General features: G+C 44.2%; 1 long non-coding RNA gene across 1 annotated transcript in view; it reads right to left on the bottom strand.

Moving 5' to 3' along the window:
• The window catches only part of LOC103014491 (uncharacterized), a 38,360-nt gene extending 24,305 nt beyond the window's left edge, over window positions 1–14,055 (bottom strand). Inside the window, exon 1 of the long non-coding RNA XR_450999.2 lies at window positions 13,266–14,055. This is a non-coding gene — a long non-coding RNA (uncharacterized LOC103014491). The remainder of the gene's footprint in view (window positions 1–13,265) is intronic.
• Between the last annotated feature and the right edge of the window lie 534 nt (window positions 14,056–14,589).

Genomic DNA, 14,589 nt, shown 5'->3' on the forward strand with positions numbered 1-14,589 from the left:
GGGAAGGGAAGACTCCAGCTGGGGAGGCCAGGGATGCTTTGCTGAGGAGAGCATGCCTGCGCTGAGCCTGGAAGGCGGGGCAGGAGGCCAAGAGGCAGGCAAGGAGGGAACACTGCTGGTGGAAAGAATGGGGTACACAGGCTCAGGGACATGCAATGAGGGGCAATTTGGAGACCACAGTAAATGCAATCAAGGGAGGAGCTGAGTAGGAGAACCAAAACTGGGGGCATATGTCAGGCCTGCCCTCAGTAACTGTGGGAGTTGCAGCAAGAACACAAGTGAAGGTCTCTGGCCCCTGACCCATCCTAACCCCCACCTCCCATCTCCTACCATAAAGGGCCTCATGAGCATGCATGTATGTGGCCAGCTCAGCCCGGTCCCTCCATACCAGCCTGCAGATAGCCACCCCTTGGGCATCCCTTATGTGCACAACTAGGGAGAACAACTTGCTGTGAAGTCTCCGCCAGAGAAGACAGAACCAGGGAGGAGGCCCCACAGACCCAGAAGCAGGCTCAGCGTGTTTGAGCAGGTATTCCAGAATCCCAGGTAACCAGGGCGTAGTCTCAAAAGGAGTGCACAGGCTCTGGGTAGGTAGATCCCTAAGCCCTGTGGACTCCTGCGGGAGGGGTCCCTGGGGAGGGCCAGAGAAGGGTCTTCGAAAGCGCGGGGCCCAGGGCAGGGGCCGCCATTGCCCAGGACCAATGGCCATTCTTACCCGAACTTCACCCCCACTCCCAAATCCTGACTCCCCTTTCATTCGCAGGGGATCTGGCCTTGCAGGCCTCCTCGATACCAGGAGTATGTTTACAAATGATCCTGCCAGACTTGAGGTCAGGGCCTCCTTGCTGGGCCTTTAAGAACCCTCTAAGTTCCAGAAGCTTCCCTCAACATGTGAAAATCCTTAAAACGTCATCTGGAGGTCCCATCAGAGCTCTCGACTCTTACCTGGAAAAGACACCCATGCCCACCCCCACCCCCAAGGCTCTGATTCAACTGGCCCAGGAGGAGCCCAAGAGTCATAATTTGTTCAAGCTTCCAGGTTCTGCTGCGCATTCTGAGTTGACGACCTCCAGGACCCCCTCTGAGGTGAAGGGTCGCCACTTCTGCCTACAGTTAGCACATTTTTTAAAAACCTATTTTGCCTTTTTCCGTTAGGATCTCATACTTTCTGTTCAGAAGTAGGACAATTTCTTGGAGACCTCCAGGAAATACTCTGTTCCCAAACCTTCCTCCATACACTCTTTCTTGAGAGGAAATTCATGCATCTCTCCATCTATTCATCACACACACAGGATCCCAGGCCTCATGCCACTGGGGATACAGGGGTGAACAAGACAGACACAGTCCCACCCTCAGGGAGCTTCCATTCTCATAGGGGGAGACATGTTAAACAAGCATGACAATACATTGCAATTATGATGGGTAATTTGAATCAAAGGAGGGTATATCTGGGCAACCTACCCTAATCATCAAGGGTCTTCCTTGGAGACCCGACATTGGAGCCAACCAGCAGGACAAGTGAGATTAACTGAGGGTGAGATTGGCCTGGGGAGGTAGGGGTGGCAGAGCGTCCCAGGAATGGAGTCTTGAGGGAAGAGACACCAAAACACCAATGTGGCTGGAGCGTGGAGAGAGGAGGGAGAGAGGGAGAGAGCGGGGCGGGATGGGGCTAGGGAGGCTGGCAGAGCTCAGACCCGGGGGAGGGGAGGACTAGAGAGTGTATCAGTTACCTACTGCTGCGTAATTAGTTACCCCAAAATTTAACTGCTTAAAACTACAAAAACATATTACATCACAGAATTTCTGAGGGTCATAAACCCACAGCACCTTAGCTGAGTGGTCCAGCTCAGGGTCTCTCATGAGGCTGCAGTCCCTGACGGCTCCAAGGGATCTGTTTCCAGGGAGGCTCACGCACTTGGCTGTTGCCTGGAGTCCAGGTCCTCGCCTCCTGGGCCTCTGCACTAGGAGAGAACCCATGAAGTGGCAGCTGCTTCTCCCAGAGTGAGTAATCTGAGAGGGAGGGCACCAAAAATGGAAGCCACAGTCTTTTATGACCTAATCTCAGAAATGACAAGCCATCCTTTCTGCCCTATTTCATTGGCCAGAAGGTAGTCTAAATCCAGTCCACACCCAAGAGAGGGTGTTACATGAGGGTGAGAATACCAAGATGTGGGGACCATTTGGGGTCATCTTGGAAGCTGGCCTCACAGGGAGCATAATCAGATTCATATCAAAAAAATCATGCACCCATAAAGGAATTTTCTGGAGTGATGGAAATATTCTATATCATGACAGAGGTTACACAAATGTAAACCTTTGCCAAAATGCATTGAAGTGTAAATCTTAGATGCATTATTGTTTAAAAAGATCGCTGCTTCTGGGAAGATGGAGTAGACATACTTTTCTCTGTTCTTCCTGTTGAGTACAAATAAAAATTCTGAACATTATATATATAAAATAAACATAAGAAGATTCTGAAAGGGGGAGAGAAGGTGCAGACCAGCTAGGCACCTGATGACAACATGGGTTTTCTTTTTGTCTCGTAGACCCCAGATTTGGAACTAAAGAAGGCAGTAATCTGAAACATCAACAAACGCAGACCCAAAGAGTCCTAAGAGAAGCCCGCTTTCTCTAGTCAAAGGAACAGGAAAGGGGCATCTGCAAGACAGAAAACTTTTGGACAATGACCGCCCTACTCCAGCCAAACACCATAGAAAACCTGCGGCCACACAACCTGGGTGAATCTCCAAAGAACTATGCTGAGTGGAAAAAAAAAAAAGCCAATCGCTAAAGGTTACACACTGTATGATTCCACTTGTATAACAATCTCGAAATGACAAATTTATACAAATGAAGGAAAGTTTAGTGTTAATCTAAGAACAGTTGGGGAGGGGGAAGGAGAGGGAAGACAGTGCAGCTATAAAGGGCAGCGTGAGGGATCCTCGTGGAGATGGCAGTACTCTGTGTCCTAACTTTCCTTGTCAGCACCCTGGTGGTGACACTGTACTGCAGTTTTGTGACTGTTACCACTGGGAAAAACTGACTAAAGGGTGCAGGGTTCCCTCTGTATTGTTTCTCTCTGAGTGTATTACTTCTAACACTTGCATGTGAATCTACAATTATTTCAACATAAAAAAAATTTATTTTAAAAGAGGCCACATATGTTATGATTTCACCTATATGGCATTCTGGGGCAAAACAAAAAAGGGGCAGAAGAAGATCTGTCTTGCAGGAGCTGAGTGTGAGCTTGACTTGCAGTTGACTCTAAAGGGGCAGCGGGAAACTTCCTGGAGTGACAGAAATGTTCTAGACCTTGATTGTGGTGGTGGTTCCCTGAGTATATGTGGTTATCAAAATTCAGAACTGTGCACTAAAAAGGATGAATTATACTGTATATAAATGATACCTCCATGTAGCTGTTTTTTTAAAAGAGCGTATGTCCAAAGTCCAAAGAAGTGATTTTCCTCACCTCTTTGGCCTCTGAACCTTTTCTTGAAAGGAAATCTCACGTGGATTTTTTAACCTGTAAAACAGATAAAATTGGGAGTCTGTACTTGAATTGCGTAGGGGACGCCCTGTCCCCCATCATCACAGGTAGCCCCAATGCCTCAGGAAGAGTTGAAGAATGCTGTTCTAAGTCACAAGAAAAAGGCTTGTCAAATCCCTGGCTCTGTGAGTTGTGGGACCCAAGGGGTGACCTGAGGAAAACGGCTCCAATTCGTGAGCTGGGTTTCCTAGTCAGCAACTTGGAAACTCTGAAGGCAGTTCCATACTCCTGGGTGTCAGGTTGAGGCAGTGAATCTCCACTGTGAGCTGAGAGCAGCACTGACTGGTGCCCGAGAAGGGCCAGCGGGGAGTGGTGTTAATAAAAAGTGGTCGTGTTAGAAAGAGGCCCAAAGGCACTCAAGTGAAAATCAGCGGACTGCCTTGGTAGTGCTGGAGGGACGCAAGAGTCCCGAGAGAGCAAGCTGTGGTTGTTGCAAGTGGGACAGCCCCTGCCAGCTGCCCACACCCACTGTCCCTGCCCCAAATGGGAAACGTAGGGGAAATGGCTTACCTTACAATATCCTTAGAAGCAAGAGGCTCTCTTGAGGCACCTACATCTTTTTTTTTTTGAGGCACCTACATCTTTTTTAGCTCCATCCTTGAAGAGAATCTCCCAAAAAAGGGATTCCGGCGGATGCTTCTGGAATTGGTTGGAATTGGAATTGGTTCTGTCAGCACTGAGTCTGCACCTTCTGGATGACCCGGTGAATCCTGCATCCTCTGACTTACCCCAGAGTCCCAGCTGTCACCTTTAGAGCCTCCTTCTCTTGGGTGCTTTTTTCCTGAACCAGTTTTAGGTGATGGAAATTTGTGAGTTTGGTGTTGACAAAGAGGGTCTCTCAAAATTGCCTCATACAGTCAAAGAGTAGAGCACAGGCCACTCAGATCTAAGAACCAGAGACTAGGGGATGAGACCCTCCTTTGCCAGACTCACAGCTTCACTGGCTCCCTTCAGTACCTGGTAGACATATGCTGCAAAGGAACGTGTTTGGAGACAGAAGTTGCCCGGTCACCATGGTGATGAAGATGTGCTACTTGCATCATACAGGGCATCCTATATATTTAGCAACAGCAATTAGAAAGGCTGCAGTTGCATTCAGCTGGGGCACATGACTGGCTGGTCTGAGCATCTTGAACAAGATGCAGTCCCCACAGAAGGGCCTCGATGAGATTTTGGTGAGGTCTCAAGACCTCCCCGTGACATAGTCCAGTCTTTCTAATGAGCCTGATCTGGGGGAGGCAGCATGGTAGAGCAAGCCTGTGTGGCTAAGACACTAAACAAGGATGGAAGGAAGGTTGTGGATGCCAGAGATATTTAAACAGTGGAATAGTTTTCCAACTTCCAATTCCTGGAGCCACATTAATGAGACGAAAGACTCTCCAAGAACTACTAATTTTACTGATAATTTTATGACCCAGGTTCTCATTTGTTCTCCTTGCAACAAGATGAAATGTTACTATCTTAGCAGTCGTATAGTGGGAAGGCCTCAGGAAAATTCTCTCCCTGGGCCCTGAGACTCCCTCATACTGCTTGCTGTTTAATGATTTTTTTCTCTTATTTTGAAAACAGCTGAGATTAATAATCTTCTGTGCTGGGTAGAGGGGGTGATGGGTAGTAATAATATTTTGATTATTTACTGTATACCAGGAAATACACAAAATGCTTTACATTTATTTATTTTAAAGGGTGAGATTCATGCAGCATACGATTAACCACTTTAAAATGTACAATTCAGGGGCATTTAGTGCATTCACAAATGTTGTACAACTATCACCTCTTTCTAGTTTCAAAACTTTTTCATCATCTCAGAAAAACATCCTGTACAATTAAGCAGTCACTCTCCATTGCCTCTCCCTCTGACCCCTGGTAACCATTAATCTGTTTTCTGTTTCTGTGGATTTACCTATTCTGGATATATCTTAGAAAAGGAATCATATGATATGCAACATTTTTGTCTGACTTCTTTCGCTTAGTGTAATGTTTTTGAGGGTCATTCAAGTTACAGCAGATATCAGTACTGCATTCCTTTTTCATAGCTGAATAGTATTCCACTGTATGGATGTACTACAATTTGTTTATCCACTCCTCCACTGATGGCACGTATATTATTAACTCATTTAATCCTCTCTACAGTCCTATGAGGATTTTTTGTTTGCTTTTTACAGGACAGGAAACTGAGGCACAGAGAAGTGAAGTGACTTGCCCAGAGTCATACGTATAGGACAAGGTAGCACAGGGATTGGAACCCAAGCAGTTTGGCTCTCTTCAGTGCTCTGCTTCCCCACAGAAATGCTGTTTCTGGGGGCAGAAAGTGAAACTCTAACAATACATGTAAAAAACAAACAAACAAAAAAAGTGAGTGAAGCTGTTGCAAATGTTAGTTATTTGTTCCTAAGAAGGAGGGGGAAAACAAAAAAGAGAGAAGAGGAAAGGAAAGGGAAGAGCAAGAGGAGTCAGCCAGAGAGAAGGAACAGGGGTACTGCAGGTGCTGCAGGAAGCGAGAATTTCTCAGGACGAACATGGATTTCAAATGGTTGCAGCCAAAGTTCTGGTACATGCAACCATTTGCTTTCATCGTCACATCAGAGGGACTGAGAAAACAGGAGGAAGTGCTGGGCCCCTGGTTTGGGTAGAGGGAACTGCAGAAATAGAGAACAGCCACAAGCTGCAGAGAGGAGAACAAAACTGGGCAAAGAAACGAATTTAGTGGGAAGTTGATCATGAAAAACTGTCAGGAATTCAGAGGAATCTTGCCAAGTCTGTGGACTTCTACAATCAATGGGAAAAGGTTAGAATTAAGCTTATCTAGATCTTGAGAGGTCCTGAGACCACAGTTGATATCTGGGTTATACTATATGAGTTAAACATCTTTCCAATGAGGAGCTGCCTGGCGCAGCGTTTCATGAGGCACTAATGAGATGACATCTGCTTTCTCATAAATACATCATGTGTTGGGAAAAATGGAGGAGGTGGAAACATAGTTAAGTCTGTAAGGAAGCTGTGGAACTAAGGTTGACAGAGAAACTCTCACAACTCCCATTGGAGAGGTCACCAAAATCCACAGAGCCCGAAGAACCAAAGAGTAAATCCATTAGTCACGGAAGTCCAAACCAGTCACAAAAACAAGGTCCCAACTCAGCTCTCTGAAGGCAGAGTGTGGATCTAGGGGTCTTTGAGCCCCCTGGGAAGCACTGACACAGCAGAAGCAGGCCTGGGAACCCCTGCAACAGACATTTGTGTGTGAGCCGAGGACTCAGTTGGAGAATTGGCCACATTCAAACAGTCAAGCAACGATGAATGAATTATTAATTCAAGCCCAAACCAAAACTAAGTCATAATCATTAATATTGCAATAGACTTAACTCCTGACTTGTTCACATGGACCATTAGCCATCCCTGGTGCATGCTGAGAGAAACATCATCCTTCCAGATTGCCAAGATGGAGACTGACGCTACCTCAGTGTTTTCTGTCTGAATGGGACCTCTGAACAATACAAATAATTGACATAGTATCCAACGATGTCAATCCGCTAATCTTATATAACCCTCGCTGGAGGTAGTGCTTGTAACATGACATGATTTTTCATCTTTGCTCCCTTCCTCTACTTTGAAGTATGTGTTAACTGAGAGAACTGGCTGAGAAAAGATGGAAGGAGGGTCGAAAAATAATCATCCGTAAACGGGATGACCAGCTGCCAAGTAACCAAGAGCCATCCGTCCTGTGTCAAGGATCCTTTATGCTTATTTCTAAACCATGTGCCATGATTTAAGCAGAGCATTATTGATATCAGACCCAGCAGTAACGGAATTCACATTCTTAAACTCCACTTCCAAAAGAGGCACACACTATTATTTTATTTATTTTTTGTACATATACTTCCATATATTATATTTATTTAATGTTTCCATTATAAAACTCTTAAAAGACATGGAAAACTATTAAATATCAATTTATCAACTGCAGCGTGGAACAGCCACTTCTGACATGACCTGCTATAATAGAACAAGACAGAGTGTGACCTTTTGGAGCAGTCAGATTCCTTTACTGAATACCTGGAAGTTGGAGGGGAAAAGGGAATGTGCAGACAGATGCTGTTTCCTTCCATGTCTGCATCTCCTCCCACCACAATTTGATATAAAGCATCCCAAGCCCAATCCCACGACGCTGGTAGGATCAGAACTGCGACTTAATATTTTCAATTTTATAACAGGAGCTTACTTCAGCAGCATCTTGAATCTGCCTGGAGTGTAGAACTGAAAGTTTACAAAATGGGGACAACTCAGAGCTTATTACTTATTTGATTTCACTGTCTGGTTTGATCTCTGCTTCATCCCTTAAGCAGGGAGATCTGGTACTGTTATCTCCCTTCTACAGAGGAGGTTGCTGAAGCTTATAATGGTTACAGTGATTAGTTCAAGTTCACAGATTAAATTCAGAACCATGATTTAAATCCAAGACTTGTGACTATTAGGCCACCGTTATGCCCATGGCCCTTCTTCCTCATCATTTGCTGTTGTCCCAAAAGAGGGCTACATGTGGCCACCCCCATCAGATATTGTCCATATTTTTTTTCCTGCTGCCCTGACCCTTGTTCTGACTATGAATTCCTCTGAGTCCTTTTTTTTAACCTATTTTTTAAATTATTTTAAATTGTGGTAAAATGTACATAACATAAAATTTACCATCTTAACCATTTTAAGTATACGGTTCAGGGGTATTAAGTACATTCCCATGTTGTGCCAGAGCACACACTATTCTTAATTGACCAATGGATTTTAAATAAAAACAACACAGAAATGCTGGGCTTTAGAGCTTTGTCATCTCTCCTGTTCCCAAAACAAATATTGGAAATAACTGCTTTTAATATGCATCAGGCAAAAATCTCTGATGTGAACTGTCCCCTCTGGACAGTTCCAGTGACCTCTGGACTGGCCTCCAGGGGCCACTGCCCCTGTCCAGGGTCCAGTCCCCACAGCCCTGGCTTATGCATGCTGGTCCCTGTACCGAAAACTCTGATGGATGCTCACGCTCTACAGTGCAAGTCTATGCCCCTTAGGTTAGCATTCATAAATCTATCGAGTGCCTCCGATGTTGCTGCGGAGCCACTACTAACTGTATTGCTTCTCTATCTGCTAATGACTGCTGCCATGTGTGAGCCCTTCCTATGTGCTCAACACCGTAGGAAGAGACTTGGTCACCTCATTTAATCCTCTCATCAAATTTAAGAGTTGTAGGTGTTGCTGAAATCATTTTACAGGTCAAGAAACTGAGATGCAGCTGAGTCAGGCACTTTACTCACTGCTTCATTACTGGTTACGTGGGCTCTTGTTTAGCCTCTTGTTCACCTTCCAGCTCCTGTCATAAAATGGGGTGGTCGTGTTTTTATCTGCCATAGCACCCCTCAATCTCAGGGGAGAAACTAGCTTCAAACCCAGACTTATTGGGAGAGAAAAAAAATTTTTAGCAGCCTAGAGCAAATATAAATTGGTAAAGGAATCTGTGTTGATAAACAGAAAAGCTACATACATATTCTGTGACTCAGCCATTCTACAACTAGGAATAAATACACCCTGAGGAAATCAGAACCATGAGTACACGTTTGTCTGCAAGGATGCACACTGGAGCATTATTTATATTAGTGAAAACAACCCTCAAGTCCAATAATAAAGGGCTGATTAAATTATACATATAGTTTATACACATATCCATATTATAATAATTGTTAAGATATACTGAGTGCTTACCATGTGCCACTCATTGTTTCAAGGGCTTTATTGGTATTAACTCATTTAAACCATGTGGTGGATTACAGTATGATCCTTAAAATGAGATTGCACAGGAATACTTATGGCTTGAGAAAATGTTCATGATCTTTATTTTTGGCTGAGCCACGTGGCTTGAGGGATCTTAGTTCCCCGACTGACCAGGGGTTGCACCAGTGCTCCCTGCAATGGAAGCGTGGAGTCTTAACCACCAGGGAAGTCCTGTTCATGATATATTGTTGAATGAAAGAAGCATATTAAAAAATTATGTTTAAAAACTATAAGTTTATAGCAGCTTTATTCATAATTGCCAAAATGTGGAAGCAACCAAGATGCCCTACAGTAGGTGAATGGATAAATAAACTGTGGTACATCCAGATAATGGAATGTTATTCAGTGCTAAAAAGTAATGAGATATTAAGCCATGAAATGACATAGAGGAAACTTAAATGCATATTTCTAAGTGAAAGAAGCCCATCTGAAAAGGCTACATACTGTATCATTCCAACTATATGACATTCTGGAAAAGACAAAACTATAAAAACAGTAAAAAGGTCAGTGATTGCCAGGGGATGGGGGGTTGGTGGGGAGTGATGCCAGGTGGAACACAGAGGTTTTAAGGGCAGTGAAAATACTCTAAATGATACCATAAGGATGGATACAGGTCACCATACATTTGTCCAAACTCATAAAATATACGACGCCAAGAGTGAACCCCAAAGTAAACAAACTATGGACTTTGGGTGATAACAATATGTCAGCGTAAGCTCATCCATTATAAGAGATGTCCCACTCTAGTGTAGGATGTTGACAACATGGGAAGCTGTGCATATGTTGGAGGCAGGGGGTATATGGGAAATCTGCACCTTCCCCTCAATTTTTCTGTGAACCTTAAACTGCTCTAAAAAAGTCTTAAAAAAAAAAAAACTACATAGTAGAAGTAAAATGATAGTAATTAGGTCTGAGAAATGGAATTACTGTTTTCTATTGTCTTCTTTGTAATTTGGAGAATATTCCACAATAATAATCACTTATTACTTTTTAAAATACTGATTTAAAAATAAACACATAGTCAAGGTATTAGATGGCACCTGAGGACCTGATGGCCAGAGCATCAGGCAAGGTCACTGATAAATAAGAGAGTGAGCCCGGCTGGCACATTGGCCAGGGAGCCAATGACCCTAGGGCTGACCACAGGGGCCCTCAGCAAAGTGACCCAACAAGGGCCACTCTGTGCTGTGGGCCCCGCCTACTGCCCTATTTGCTCAGAAGTTCTGCTGCTGTGAGGCCCTGGCACTGGGTCACCAGGGAGGAATCCAGTCACTCTGGCCAGCACTAAAAACAGAGTTCAGGGCCTGACACACTCAGGACCAAGATCAAAGGTCTTATTCTAGCTGTGAGAGGACTTCGCTGTCTGGCTCCTGCTGATTTTTTGGACTCAGTTTTCCACGGCTCTGTCACAGAACTTCACTCCAGAAAGACCATTTTCTCCTAACTTTCCCATGTACCCATCATGCCCTTTCCTCCTCCTGCACGTTTTCCAAACTTTCCTTTCCCACCCTCTGCTCCAAAAACACCCTTTCTTTGTTTCAAGTCTATGGATGATGCTGATGAAACATGATAATGTTGATGCAAACTGCTCTAAACTTAGGTGTAATCACAATAATAACAGCTACAATTTATGTAGCAGTTAGTGTGTGTTCTTTAAATACACTGAATCCCACTTAATCTTTACAGCTCTTCTGTGGGCAGGTACCAGTGTTCTTCCTTACAGATAAGGTATTGACGACTCAATGAGGTGAGATCATTGTTTACTTGGGCATGGCAACTTATAGGCAATGTCCCAGGGGAGGCATCAGATGGCCCAGGAAAGCCCACGACTTTTGTCTGATTTCACCCCAGGACTGGGGTCTCAGCACACTGAGTGGCCCTGGGCTCAGCCAGGCCCCTATGGCCTGCTCAAGGCTTGGCAGAGAGGAAGAGTGATTCAAGAGTATGGACCCAACTTGAGGAGCTGCATTGAAAAGATCGCTAGAATTAGTTTCTTTACATACACACTAATTCCTGAAATCCTTTTCTTAGAGGATATGGCATTTTTCTTGGGAGATGGTATTTATGAAAGAGTATATGACTACACATTGTTTGTTTACTTTGGTTTTCATACGTAGGAGTTGACCAAATTCAGGAATCATCACCTTCACAGGTGCTCTGGATAGCGGATGAGTGAATTTAGTTCACACATGTATGCCACGCTCCTTATAACAATTCATGCATTAAATATGTGTGAATTGAGCCATATTTTAAAATGTGCCTATTAAGTCTGATAGTTAAGGGAATTCTGCTGTGAATTAGTTTTAAAGTAAGGACCTTTTTAAAGTAATTAGTCCCTAAGTTTTTTTGGTAACAACTTTATTGAGATATAATTCACTTACCTTACAATTCACTCATTTAAAATGTAATTTCAACATAGTCATGCCACCATCACTACAATTAATTTTAGAACATTTTCATCACTTCAAAAAGAAACCTGTACATGTAAGCTATCACCCTCCACCTCATCTACTGCCCCCTACCCACCTCCCAGTCCTCGGAAACCACTGATCTACTTTCTGTCTCTATAGATTTACCTCTCCTGGACATTTTGTATAAATAGAATCATGCAATATATGGTCTTTTGCAACTGACTTCTTTCATTTAGCATAATGTTTTCAAGTTCATCCATTGTTATAGCATGTAGCAGACCTCTTTCCTTTTTATAACAAATAATGTTCCATTGTATGGCTACATAACATTTTGTTGTCCATCACTTGATGGACATTTGGGTTCTTTCCACCTTCGGCTACTATGAATAATACTGCTATTGAACAGTACTGCTATTGAATAATACTGCTATATGAACATTCGTGGTCAAGTTTTTTGTGTGAACATATGTTTTCAATTCTCTTAGGTATATACCTAGGAGTGAAATTGCTGGGTCAAATGGTAGCTCTATGTTTAACTTTTGGAGGAATTGCCAGCCTATTTTCCAAACTGGATGCACCATTTTACATTCCCACCAACAGTGTGTGAGGGTTTTTATGCTTTTTCCACATCCTCACCAGCACTCGTTATTATCTGGCTTTTTATTAATAGCCATCCTACTGGGTATGAATTGGTATCTGGTTGTGGTTTTGATTGGCATTTCCCTGACAACTAGTGATGTTGAGCATTTTTCCTGTGCTTATGTATTTATATATCTTATGTGGACATACATCTATTAAGATCCTTTAATTGGCTTATTTGCCTTTTTATAATTAAGTTGTAAGACATAGCGAATATAGCCAATATTTTGTAATAACTGTAAATGGAAAGTAACCTTTAAAAATGTATAAAAAAATTTAAAAATAATTAAGTTGTAAGAGTTCTTTACATAGTCTAGATACAAGTCCCTTATCGGATACATGATTTGCAAATAGTTTCTTCCATTTTGTGGGGTATCGTTTTACTTCTGGATGGTACCCTTTTAAGCACAAAAGTTTTAATCTTGATGAACTCTTATTTTTTCTTTTGTTACTCATACTTTTGGTGTAAGAAACCATTGTCAAATCCAAGGTCATAAAGATCTGTCCCTATGTTTCCTTCTAAGACTTTTCTAGGGACTTCCCTGGTGGCACAATGATTAAGAACCCGCCTGCCATTGCAGGGCACACCGGTTCGAGCCTTGGTCAGGGAAGATCCCACATGCCACGGAGCAACCACAACTACTGAGCCTGCCCTCTAGAGCCTGTGAGGCACAACTACTGAAGTCCACACGCCTAGAGCCCATATTCTGCAACAAGAGAAGCCACTGCAGGGAGAAGCCCGTGCACCGCAAGGAAGAGTAGCCTCCCATTCGCCGCAGCTAGAGAAAGCCCGCACGCAGCAATGAAGACCCAACGCAGCCAAAAATAAAGAGTTTTTAAATTTTAGTTCTTACATTTAGGTCTTTGATCCATTTGAGTTAATTATGGGTCCAAGTTCATTCTTTTGCACGTGGATATCAATTTGTTGAAAAGTCTATTCTTTCCTCATTGAATTGTTTCCTCACTCTTGTAGTTCAATTGACTGTACTGTGAGAGTTTATTTCTGGATTCTCAGTTCTATTTCATTGCTCTATATGGCAATCCTTATGCAAGTACAGTCGCTCTCTCTCTTCTTGTTACCAAGTTCCTTTATTATTTCCAAAGGACACTTGGTGTTAGCTGGGAACACAAATCGCCCTGGCTGAGCCGTTCAAGGAGCTTAGAAAGCATCTTTTTCCATTTGGTCAGTAATGTCACCAGCAAGGCCTCTTTCAGGTTACCTGTTGCGGTGCCTCCGACCTGGGATTCCTGTCGCAGAGATCAAGCCGGACTGAACCCTTCAATTGTGCGGGAGGAAAGCGGAGAAGCCCGGCGACCTAACAGAGCCGCCGGAGGGCGCTCCATCTCGCGCTCCGCGCTTCCTGGTATCCTTCCTCCCGGGTGGAAATCAGGGTCGCGGGGGCCGCCTGGATTTCTTCGGCTTTTGCAAATGTCCAAGTACCCAAACCCCTAGTTTTCCCGGTACTCTTTACCATAGGCGAGGGTCCCGAGACTGTGCTTGGGCAGGACCTTAGGACCTCGGCGTCAGGAGGCAGGAAGGCGCAGCCCCCATGAGCAGCCGGCTGGGGAAAAGCCGCGGTCCCCAGTGCGGGACCGCCCCCACGCCTCCCGAGACCCCAGATCACCCGGTGGTTTGCGGGGCCGAAGCTCTCCCGCTGCGCCTGCGACACGCTGGGCCCCAGCAATTGGGAAGTTTGTGATCCTGGGGCGATCTCTTCTGGCTCACGAGGTCTGAAAAGCAGGCCAATTAGCTATGGGATGGAAAACAGTTTTTTCTGCCAAAGAGTGTTATCCAGTAGATTCTTACGTGGCTTGTTTGTGCTTCTGCTCTTCTCTCTATTCAGCTGGCCTTCTGCCACAGAGGCATTGGCTAAGTAGTATTTGAATGGATGTGACATTAACATTTCCCCATGTCAGTAAGAATGGTTCAAAAGTAGCATTTTTATCCGTGCAAAATATTACATTGTCTGATTGTAACTGACGTTTAACCATGTCCTCCAGAAAGAGACTGGGACCTCTGTGGGGCACAGGCGCTCGGTTCCTAAGAGACCCCCTTGGATGAAGCTGTGTGTCACCGGCATTGGTGTACTGTCACCAGCACTACAGTCACGCCCCATCTCCCCAACTGGGACAATCCACAGGCAACTCCCATCACTTCAAGGTCAGTGGCCAGGTGTG

The sequence above is a fragment of the Balaenoptera acutorostrata genome, chromosome 7, assembly GCF_949987535.1.
Source record: "Balaenoptera acutorostrata chromosome 7, mBalAcu1.1, whole genome shotgun sequence".
Classification (NCBI taxonomy): domain Eukaryota; kingdom Metazoa; phylum Chordata; class Mammalia; order Artiodactyla; family Balaenopteridae; genus Balaenoptera; species Balaenoptera acutorostrata.